At 44.9% G+C, this 10498-nt stretch overlaps 1 protein-coding gene across 7 annotated transcripts in view; it reads left to right on the top strand.

Annotated features, from left to right (window-relative positions):
- The first annotated feature begins 2168 nt into the window (after positions 1–2168).
- The window catches only part of ANKRD6 (ankyrin repeat domain 6), a 108515-nt gene continuing 100185 nt past the window's right edge, over positions 2169–10498 (top strand). For 6 of the 7 annotated variants that reach the window (XM_030029762.1, XM_030029808.1, XM_030029799.1 and 3 more), the window contains exons 1-2: positions 2169–2272; positions 2686–2818. The gene's annotated coding sequence lies outside the window, so the exon portion shown is untranslated. The other variant, XM_030029724.1, reaches the window with a different exon arrangement.

Here is a 10498-nt window from a genome sequence, read left to right as displayed (position 1 = left end):
AATGACAGGACTGGTTACAGTGCGGCTCTTTCCACAACACTTATGTCAGTGACCTTATGCTTGACCACAGCTTCAGGTTCAAAGCCACGTAGACTCCACGCAGTCCCATCGCCAGGTAGGTTTTTAGAGTAGGGCTGAAGCACTTCTGCCAACCCCTTGGTAATATAATCTGTCCTGGACTCTACATAAGCTTCAGGACTTGTTCCTCCTCTGTCCCTTTGCCGCCAAGTTGTTCTCTGTCCCCTCTGCAGCTGGCCTTCTTCCTTCCTTCTTTTTCTTCTGTCAGGTTATTTAACTTTGAAGCCTGTTGCACATAATGAAGCAGTGCCCAGCCTTCAGTCACAGGACTCGTAGTAAGGGCAGGTAGACAAGGGGTTGAGTCTTTGAATATATGGCGTGTACAATGTTAGATGTGACTGGGCTTTGTCCGCAGGGAGCTGACTGAGGGATCTGACTGAGGGAGTCCGCAGGCAACTGAGGGAATCCCTCAGAACTTCTCTTCCCAACAGAAAAAAAAACCCCATCCAGAATACAAAATTGGCTGTCTGGATTAAAAAAGTTAATAATTAAGCAGAGGGTATGGTCCCACTGACATCCACACCATCAAGGCAGCCCATCTGCATCCAAGTTTGCAGGATCGTGACACCATCTCATCCTGCTTCTGTTAAAGGGGGAAAACTCCCATTAGATCGGTGGCAGATCAGTGCCAAGAAAGCCTTTTTCTGCAATGTGTTAACATCTTGTTTCGTGATCATAATGATCAAACATAGCCAAAGTAGTCCTGCAAACATTTACGTAGATGGAACTTATTTACCATATAGCTTAACTGTTACTCACACGAATACTTCCATTCCTACATCAGAATTTTACACAACATCAAGTAAAATAAAATTCCCATGAAGTAGGACTATCCTGAATATGGAAACAAGCAACCAAAATTATAATGTGAGGAATCACAACATATTTTTATGTGTTTTAGCCATTACATTCTAATTTCAATAATGACACCAGACTAGTGCTGTAGTTTTGACAGAGCTACAAAGCTTTGCTGAGATCAGAGAGGCGTCAGAACACAAAATTCAGTTGGCGAATCTTTCCTGCGGAGCACCAAGGGTTTTGATGTGAGCCTATGGTGTGACTATTGCCACAGAACAATGAATACCATATGTAGTAATTGTTTAGTGAAAAATGCTAAGTAGAATCATCTGCAAAAAACATTCAGAAGAATATATGCATCACGTAATGAGGTAGTGCCTGTGATACTTCAACGTTTAGTTCATGTAGGGCATCATCCTGAGAATGCCTTTGAGCTGGAGGAACAGCCTTTGAAAGCCTGCGGGATGAAGCGTTGTACGGGGAACAGCTGCTTGCTTTCCGTTTTCTCCTTCTTCTTCACATCCCGCTTTTATCATTTTACTCAGCCTACTCACACAAACTCCTTTCTCCTGTACTGGTGTCTGCAGACGGTCCCGTCTAACTTGCCTCCCTCCCAGTTTGTGAATTACCGGCGTGCCCACGCGTACACATCACTTCGGTGAACCGAAGGTCCCTGGGACGTTGCAGCAGCTGAAGCGGTGGGTGAGGCGGTGAGCAGGCCCAGCGAGCTTTCCAGTCAGGCCTCTCTGACCTTCTCAGCCCAGACTTCAAAGCCCGCTGCCTGGCTCCCTGCTGGAGGGAAGGGCATCCGGCTTCCCCCAAATTGGTTCTGTGGCGCTTCTGCTCCTACGCAGATCCTTACGAGCTTCCACAGCCAAGTTGCAAAGGCGCTTCGGCTCAGGAGAGCGCCCAGCTCTGCAGGAGCCTCGCTCCGGCCAGAGCCCAGCCCTCCCGGCCAGCGGCGGGTAGCTCGCCCGGCCGGAGGCCAGCCCGGTGACCGCGACCCGCCTCCACGCCCGCAGCAGCCCACCCCTGCCCGCCGTCGGCTCCGCTGCCCGCGCCGGTGCCAGGTAGGGGGGGACGGCGGCCCCGCGCCTCCACGCGCGACCTTCCCCCTTTCCTCTGTGGGGAACGGCTGCGCGGGGGCCGGGAGACCCGTCCTGTCACGGCCCCTCGCCGGGGAGGCGGCGGCCCGGGCTGGCGGGGCGGGTTGCCGGGGCGCTGCCCGCCCGCCGCGGCCGCTGGGTGTCGCCCTCGCAGCGGGGACGGCGGCGGCGGCGGCGGCGCCACCTCCGGGGCAGCCCAGCCCGGCGGCGGAGGCGCCGTTGGAGACGGTGGGGCTGTGCCCGGCCCCGCGCCCCACGGGGGAGCGTGTTGTGCCGCGGGGGGAGCGCAGGTGAGCGGGGCGCCGCCGGCACGCGTGGGCCCCCGGGCGCAGACCCGCGCCCACCCGCCGGGTTTGCCTGTGGCTGTGGTGAGGCGGGGGAGCGCGTCGTGGCGGGCGGCGGCGGGCCGGGGCCGGCGGCGGGGGGGGGGGGGGGGGGGGGGAGCGGCGGACAGCCGGTCGCGGAGGTGGCGGGGCTGCAGCTGGGTACGGGCCCTGCAAAATCGGTGCTCGGTGCCCGAGTAATTAAAGTGTTTCCTTATTACGGCCCCGCCGTAGGGTCCGGGGAGGGAAGCCCCGTTTCGTGCACACACGAACTCTCCGGGCTGCCGCAGAGGCACGGGAGCCTGCACCCCTCAGGGGGTTAGTTGCAGGTGGGGGGGGTATCAACGAGGAGCCTTAACGCTCATGTTCCAACTTTTAAGGCCGTGTCTGATGAGAAATGGAAATCTGGCTCAAAGTCATCCTTCCTGTTGTTGACATCACCTGAAAACTCCACTGAAAATATTTCCACTAGTTTACTGCAAACATCAGCTTCCCCTGAGGTCTCAACACCTTGTGAGTATACACTGGCTGCTGGTAGAGCTCTCTGATTTTAGAAATCCATGGCTACGGTGTGTAATTGTTCTGCAGTGTTCATTTTATTGCAAGCATTAATAAAGGGCTTACCATGCCCTGGGGCGTTGTGTGCATTACAGCATAGGCTGTAGACAGTGCTCTGTTTTTTTAAGAAGCATAACCAATATCTTCTTATTTTTATAATTATGTGTGAAGTGATTATTTGGGTTTCCGTTTGGTATTTCTGCAGTACGCGTGACCAAAAGGACATGTTGCCTGCTATTGAATATATTTCATTCACAGGGAAAATGCTGAGGGGGGTAGAAAGTGTCTTACTGGCAGGTGGATCAGGGAATCTTCCCCCCATGAGTTGTTTAAATGAACTTAGAACGGCCTACCAGTGTTAAAGGAGCAATTTCTTGGGAAGATAAGTAAATCTGTCTCTGTTCAAAGATGGAAAAATGTAGCAAAGACTAAATTCTTATGCAGCATTAGTTAGGCATGGTCCGAATCCTCTAGTAGGACTGTTTGAGTGTATGGCTTATTCTGAGGAGAATGTTAGTTACTTAACTTGCTTGCTTTCAACGTGATGGGTCCAGGTACGCAGCTAGTTTTATAACAACTTATTTTGGCAGGCTCAAGTTCCAAGTATTGTGTAATCTTCCTTCTCTAGATACTTGGAAAACAAAGTGTTTCTGGAGATGTAGGTTTACATGCAAGATCTACAGTTGCGTTGCAGACCACAAGACATAGCGTAATGACACCAATTCAGAAGTTCATAATAATTTCTGAGCAGAAGATACTAGTTACATCCACTACATGTACCAAAACTACAGTTGGCTGGCTACAAAAAGTATTAGGCACCTGCCTGTAGATTTCAGTGAGAGGTTAAGGTCTATACAAATCCTTGTTAAGATGCCTGGTATGTAGATCATGTATTCCTGTTTCTGTCAGTGAGGAACTATTAGTCTGCGAGAGTGGATGGGGATTCTGCAACAGTAGTAATCTCATTGCTTCTCTCCCTGTTGTTTGTTTGAAAAGAAACTGTAATGAAATTCAAAAGTGGCTTTGTGATAGTACTCAGTTGGGAAAGTTTCCACTTTCCCCTACTTATTGATGTTTACCCAGACAGTGCTATCAACCTCAGGTAGGAGACTGGCTTTGAACACTAGAAATGAAGTGATGAGTAAATGATTGGTAAAAATAAAGTGATCAACCTCCTGATCATCCAGGTGCTTTTCTTGAAGGCTTCTGCAGAGCTGTCTTCTTTTTTGAGGAGCAGAAACTGTGGGAAGCTGGCTCCCCAAATAGCGCTCCAATGTTTGCTGATATAATGTAGTTGCAGCACCAGGCTTAGCATCCTGCTCTGTCACAGGTGGCATGTTCTGGAGTTCGGATTGTCAAATTTACGATGTTCTTGGACTTGATGAGATCCATGATATCTTAATAAATCAGGTGCTCGTAGGGTATGGTAATGAGTGATTGAGCCTCAAGCTGCATTTCTCCATCTGTCTTAAGCTTCACCTCTGCTTGACTTTCCCAGTGAGTCATTTTGTGATGTAAGAAAAAAAACCTTGCTGCCCCTTACTCTCTAAATCTGTATAATAGGACTAACAATATTTATCTATTTGGATGGGTGGCGTGATGATGAATGTTTGTAAAGCACTTTTAGGTTCTTAAATAAATTATACCATCTGACAATTATGTTTTATTTATTTATTCTCTTTAGTTTCAGATTTGTAATTCCTCTTTTTCCCTCAACAGTTAAGACGTTGTTATGAACTTCCAGAGAACTGAGAGTCATATCTTTTCTTAGAGATACATCAGGGCAACATGTCACTAGTGGAAGTATTTTATTTAAAACCACAAATGAGGTACCATATTTCACTGGCAAGATTGGCCGAGGGAGATATTTGTCAAAGACACAAATGAATTGTAATTGCTTTGGGCAAATAAAAAAATTGAACTAAGTCATTTTAGGTCCTTTTGTTTATTAAGGAATGAAATACGTGACTTCTTCAAAAATCATCCAACCAAAAATAGGAGGTGTAGAGCTGCACTTTGGAAAGACCTCAGTCTGTAACAGTATAGCAAGGGGCTAATTTTCTTCCCTGCCTCCTGTCCAGCTATTTTGACCCCCAAAATCTCCAGAATAATTTCTGAATACAGTAATAGCAAATATTCTTGCATACCATCACTAAGACCCTCTAGGAAGAGCTTAGTTACATGTCTCTTGATTACTCCACTCCCTGTTAGCAGATGCTGCTGAAGAAGAGTTTGTTACAGTATATTGATAACAGTTGTGTGAGAGAAGTGGAATCCTGAAATCCCCTGTGTCTTGCTGTGACCTTTCACTGAATTATATGTAATGGCTTCTTTCTAAACTTTTTCTTCTCCTATTGTCTGTATTTGGTTTATCTCATGCTGCCATTCAAAAGACTACTGGGCTTGTGAAGGCAGGTGTTCAGAAGTTAGGAAGAGCCGGAATAAACGTGTGACTTTCTGGCTTATTTGTTGCGTAGCTTTCAAATGCATCCATGTTGGGATGTTCTCTGTGTATTGCTTTCCTGGAGGACATGATTGTACATGATACAGTGATGCTCTGTATCCAAGGTGGTGCTAGTTTGGCCATACAAGTATTTTTCTTGTTTTCTGGAAAACCCTTGAGGTCCGATTGCAGACATGCAGGTCTTGGCAGTGAAGCAGGGAAGGATACTGTTGCTGTGTAGTAGTTTGATACCAGGGTGAAGAATGCTATCAAAAAACAGTGATGAAATGAGTAAGTGTCATTTTAGGATATGTTTTTGAGAAGTGTGTGATAAATGAAGCAGTAGCTGCACCGGACTGAGATTAAAAGAAATCTAGCACATTACTACTAATAGTTAATCTGGTGTATTGAAAGACGAGGATGTCCTGTGACAACAGTCCTGTTGTGATAAATGAATCTACGTTGGGCGGCCTAACCAATACAGTACAACAACTTGAATTCTTGTGTTACCCAGTTGTGGAGGGGTTGTCTTCGTAGCCCCAGTGATGTAGTTCTGATGCAATATTGAGTGCGTAGCTAGCTCACGATATGGTGCAGGACTGTAGATTGCTGACTTGTTCTTGCACCATTTTACTTTTGACCCTTTGTCAGCGATCCTGCTGTGTGGCATGAAATTCAAGGTCTTTGCAATCAACAGGAAGACACTGTCTTACTGCCAGCACTCATGTGTTCCTGCCTGCTCTTCTGTGGTTCCCTCCTTCCCACTCCCCAGACCCTCTGCAGGTCCTCCAAACCCTAGCTGCATCTCGGCCAAGCCACGGCTGTGGCGGAAGCTGGCTGTGATTAGGGATGAGATTTGGGCACATCTGTGGGAAGTGGTGGTTGGAAGTATCTGGTGTGGATGCCAGGTGGAGGGTACTGGGGTTATGGGATACCTGGGGTATGATGTGCTGAGCGTGGGCACCCTAGCGGGTTTGCCTTAATCCTGAAGAAAAATGTATTTGGCCCTATGTCAGGAGCCTAAGCTTTTTTATCTTATCTTGCATATATGCATGTGTGGAGTACTCATCAAATAATGAAATCATACCTCCTTCAAATCCTGGTTTAAAACAAGCTGCTTCTAACAGTCTATCCCTTACTTTCCTTTTCTCTCTCGTGACTTGCCTTCTTCCCCACCTAAACACCATCCGTTTTTGTGAAGTGAGCCACTGAAGATAAAGTTTTTGGGTGCATGACATGGCATGGTGCTGGACGAAAGCATTTTCATTTGCATTATGGAAAATGCATTTGGATTTGATGGAAATGAATTCCATGAGAGTGTGCATCTTCATTGTGTCCTCATTGCAGTGGGATCATTTTCTTTTCCAGTTTGAGATGCCAATTGCTTTAAGCCAGTCAGGAATATCTTCTGTTGGTTTTAACAGCATCTGCAGTGTGACAACTTGGCAAGACCTGTTGCTAGTCTATTTATATTGTGCTGATACACTTCTAAGTCAAAATTCCCTAAGTTGTCTCAGATGGGTCAGTCACCGAGGAAAGTGCCAGCTTTATAAAATAAAAAAGCACCATGAATGTATGGTAATCTTTTATCAGTTCAATATTTGAGTAACTTCTTAATAGTGATCACAGTGAATCATTCTAGGTGTGTTTTACTTTTATGAGGAGTTTGATGTCTATACATGCACTACAGTTGCAGAAATTGCAGCTGGTTCAGAGTCTTGAGCAGGACGTGATCTTTTCACCATATCACTACTGTCACAAATAATTGCACTAATATCTGCAAGACATACCCATTGCTTAAGTCAGTTCATTAGTACATTGTAAAGCTTACATAATTTTCCGTCATTTTCTTTCTGACCACTTTTGTGATTAGACTGTGTCTGGCTGAGGTCTTTTGAGAGGATTTAAGGATGTGGGGACGGGGGTTGTGTTTCTTCTGGCTGTGGAATTATCTGCCTACCATCTGCGGTCTTTCATTGACATTATTGTTCTGGTTTAAATCCAGATTTTGAAAGTACAGCACTTTCTTATAATTTTGTTTTTTCCAGACTTTACAGCAGCTTCTGAATGGTTGCAAGTATGGGGTTTTTCATAGCTTTTCGCAGCTTCTGTGTAAAATCAGGCCACACTCTTTCCATGTGCTCTTTTTTTCTCTAAATAGAAGTGGTATTGGTCTTAAATCTTTACATTCTTCCTCTTTTGTTATAATGTGATGTAAGTTCAGCCTTTGACTAGCCCCCAAGATCTAAATTTGCATGTATGGAAGCACAAGAATTTTGGATAGATTTCTGTTGGCAACAAAACTGCTGAAGTATCTGTCTTCAGTGGTACGTATTTTCATTGAAGAGTGCTGGATGACGGAGTTGCAGACAGACGTCACAGCAGATGCTGACCAGCTTGTTTTTTCATTTCAGAGTCTGAAGCTAGTTAGAATAAGAATAAATGTTATGCTTTAACTTGTTTCGTGTTATCATTTTTGTGTGCTGTCATATGGTGCCCTACAGGTAAATATCAGTCTCTGCCCAAAAAACTTGGTAGCATGGAAAAAGCTCAGAGGCAAGATGTAGTTGGAAATTGTTTTTCCTCCCACCCCTGTGTTCGCTGCCTGCAACTTTCACAGTTTTGGGTTCTCTTGGACATGCTGAAATCCAGTCTCTGGACTTGTCAGGATTATGTCAGATGCCCTCCCAGAAAAGAGATTGTGGAGGATCACATGTTCCAGCCCTTGAACAGGCATAAATTTGCTTCAGCACAGGAGATGGTGCCCCAGTTTTAATGTGTGATGATTTCTTCCAGAGGTGTGCTAGGTTCCTCCAGGAACAGCTGTTCAATAGGGTTGACTGCCCTGCATTAGTGCAGCTATGATTTAAGTCTATCAATATGAATTGGAGACTCTAGTGTGGTGTAAGCTGAAGCATGAATTTAAAGTACAGTATTTTATTAATGAACAGTCAGCTGCTAAGTTGGATTCTTTTGTTTCACCGTAAGATTACACTTAATCAGTTTGGGGAAGCCCGGGTTTAAGAAATCCTGACCTGGCATGCACTGGAGGAGGCCGTCATCCATTTCACTTTCTCTGATGTCTTGATGGGCAAGTGGAGACGCCTCTGCAGACGGATAGCTTCGTTACCAGTATGCCTGATAAAGCAGAACTGGATTTGGTGTGAGCGAGGACAGCTCAGTCAAGAGAGGGCATTGATGTTAGCTGCCTTAGTTGCTACTAGCCTGCAAATAAGCAAGAGCAAATCTAATTTATTTAAATCTAATAACACAAAGAGTTTTCAAAGACTTACCAAGTGATATAGATGCTTTTGACATAGCTTGGAAAAACAGTGCCTAAAGTTAGCTGCTTCTCTGTGTGGCCATCTTCATGAATCACATTATTTCAGTCAACTTGAAGGCAGGGAGAGGTGGACATCTCTTGCTTACTAGGACGGGACTGTCCGTCCAGGGAGATACCTTTCAGTTCTTTGTCCAGTGGTTCTGGTGGACTGAACTTTGTTCAGTTCTGGTGGCCAGCGGCTGAGCAAGTCACCTGCCTGCAGGTATGGTGAGCCTGGTTTGGAAGTGTAGGTGAACGCTTTCATGGTCAGTCTGGCTAATTCTCACCTCTGTTACATAGGCTGCATTTAATTTGCAGGGACAGATGGCATATATTGCCCTTAATGCCTTTTACTCTTTTTAAGGCAGCCATGTCAGTGACTCTCTCAAGATGAGGAAGGAACACGAGTGAGTGGGAAACAGGCTGAGAAAACCAGAGGAGGAAGGCTAGGAAAACCCCAGCTTGAAAATTGCTTTATGAGAAGAAGAGGCATTTCTTCTCACTTGTTTTGAGCCTGAGATCTGCTGGTTTAATCTGATGCCTTCTAGTATTTCTGCAACCTGATTTTTCTCTACTTAATTATGTCCTGCCTTTGGCTTATGTTACCCTTCCTTGAAACTTTTCTAGTTTTGCTAAATCTTTTCTGAGAAGAGAGGGCCAGAATTACAACTTCCAGGATGCAGTTGAACTTTTTAGACAGTTGAATGAAGGTGCTTTTAGTTGTATTCTCTGCAGTAATAATTTTTAGCACTCTCCCTGCTTTTTAACTGTGCTAATGCTTTCATAAGAACAATCCACTATAAATCCAAGATCTCATTCCTGAATCATCCAGACCCCATCATTATGCATATGAAGTTGAGCTGGTTTTTCCCGCCATGAATACCAGTCTGTGTTTAAATGGTATTGAATTCTGCCATCTGCTTTACTGGCTGGTTCTTTGGTGTTATTAAGTCCTCCTGTATCTCTTTGCAGTCAGCACTTGCCTTTATCCTGAATAATTTAGTATTATCAGTGAGATCTGTCATTTAACTGTTGTAATCTTTCCCTGTCCCCCTGTGATTCGTTAGTGGGTATGTTGAACACAATATATTCTTAATGCAGATGGCCGTGGGGCTGCAGTGTTAGTGTCCCTCCACTATGAAGACTGACTGCTTTTTCCTTGTACCATTAAATAAATGGTACAAGCTGGTTCTCTATACAGATGAGGACTTTTCCTGTTATCCCATAGCTGCCTAGTTTTTACAATATTGATTTTTTTAAAATGTATTTATTTTTTTAAGCAGACTTCCTTCCTTTGAGGGGAATCTTTGGGGATTGCACATGAGTTAGCATGGCTTGAGGAATAACTTTACATCAGCGAAGCTGTGGTAACAGACTGTGAGCAAACTCACCACAAATGTGAAGTAGCTTAATTTAAACATCTTTCTTGTGTCCAAACAATCAGCATTCAGCTCTAAGTAGTCTACGTTACAATCACATCCCAGCTTGCTTCATGAAATTTTAAGTTTCAGTATTCTGTTCGGGATTTAGTTTTGGTCAAAGAGTGCCCTGGGTGAATTTGTTTGACAGGTCTCAAATAAAAAATATTTAGAGTAACTCAGTTCTGCTTCTTGTTCTTCCTACTTGTCAGACCAGGTTGACTGTTTCTACATTTAGGCCTCCCTTGCTTATTCAGAAAGTATCTAGTCCTTTCTCAATGAGGATTTTAGACTTTCTTTATCTGGAAGCAAGATGGGACCTAACGTGAAAAGTGAATGGCAGAATTAAAAGAGTGGAATGAATATTTGCACTAAGTAGCATGCCACACCAGTAAGTCGAAGCAGAGTTCGTAGGTATAAGCTCTGGTCCTTGGCAGAGTTTCTTAACTGAA

Source organism: Aquila chrysaetos, chromosome 2 (assembly GCF_900496995.4).
Source record: "Aquila chrysaetos chrysaetos chromosome 2, bAquChr1.4, whole genome shotgun sequence".
Lineage (NCBI taxonomy): Eukaryota > Metazoa > Chordata > Aves > Accipitriformes > Accipitridae > Aquila > Aquila chrysaetos.
This window is presented reverse-complemented; position numbering and strand designations above follow the sequence as displayed.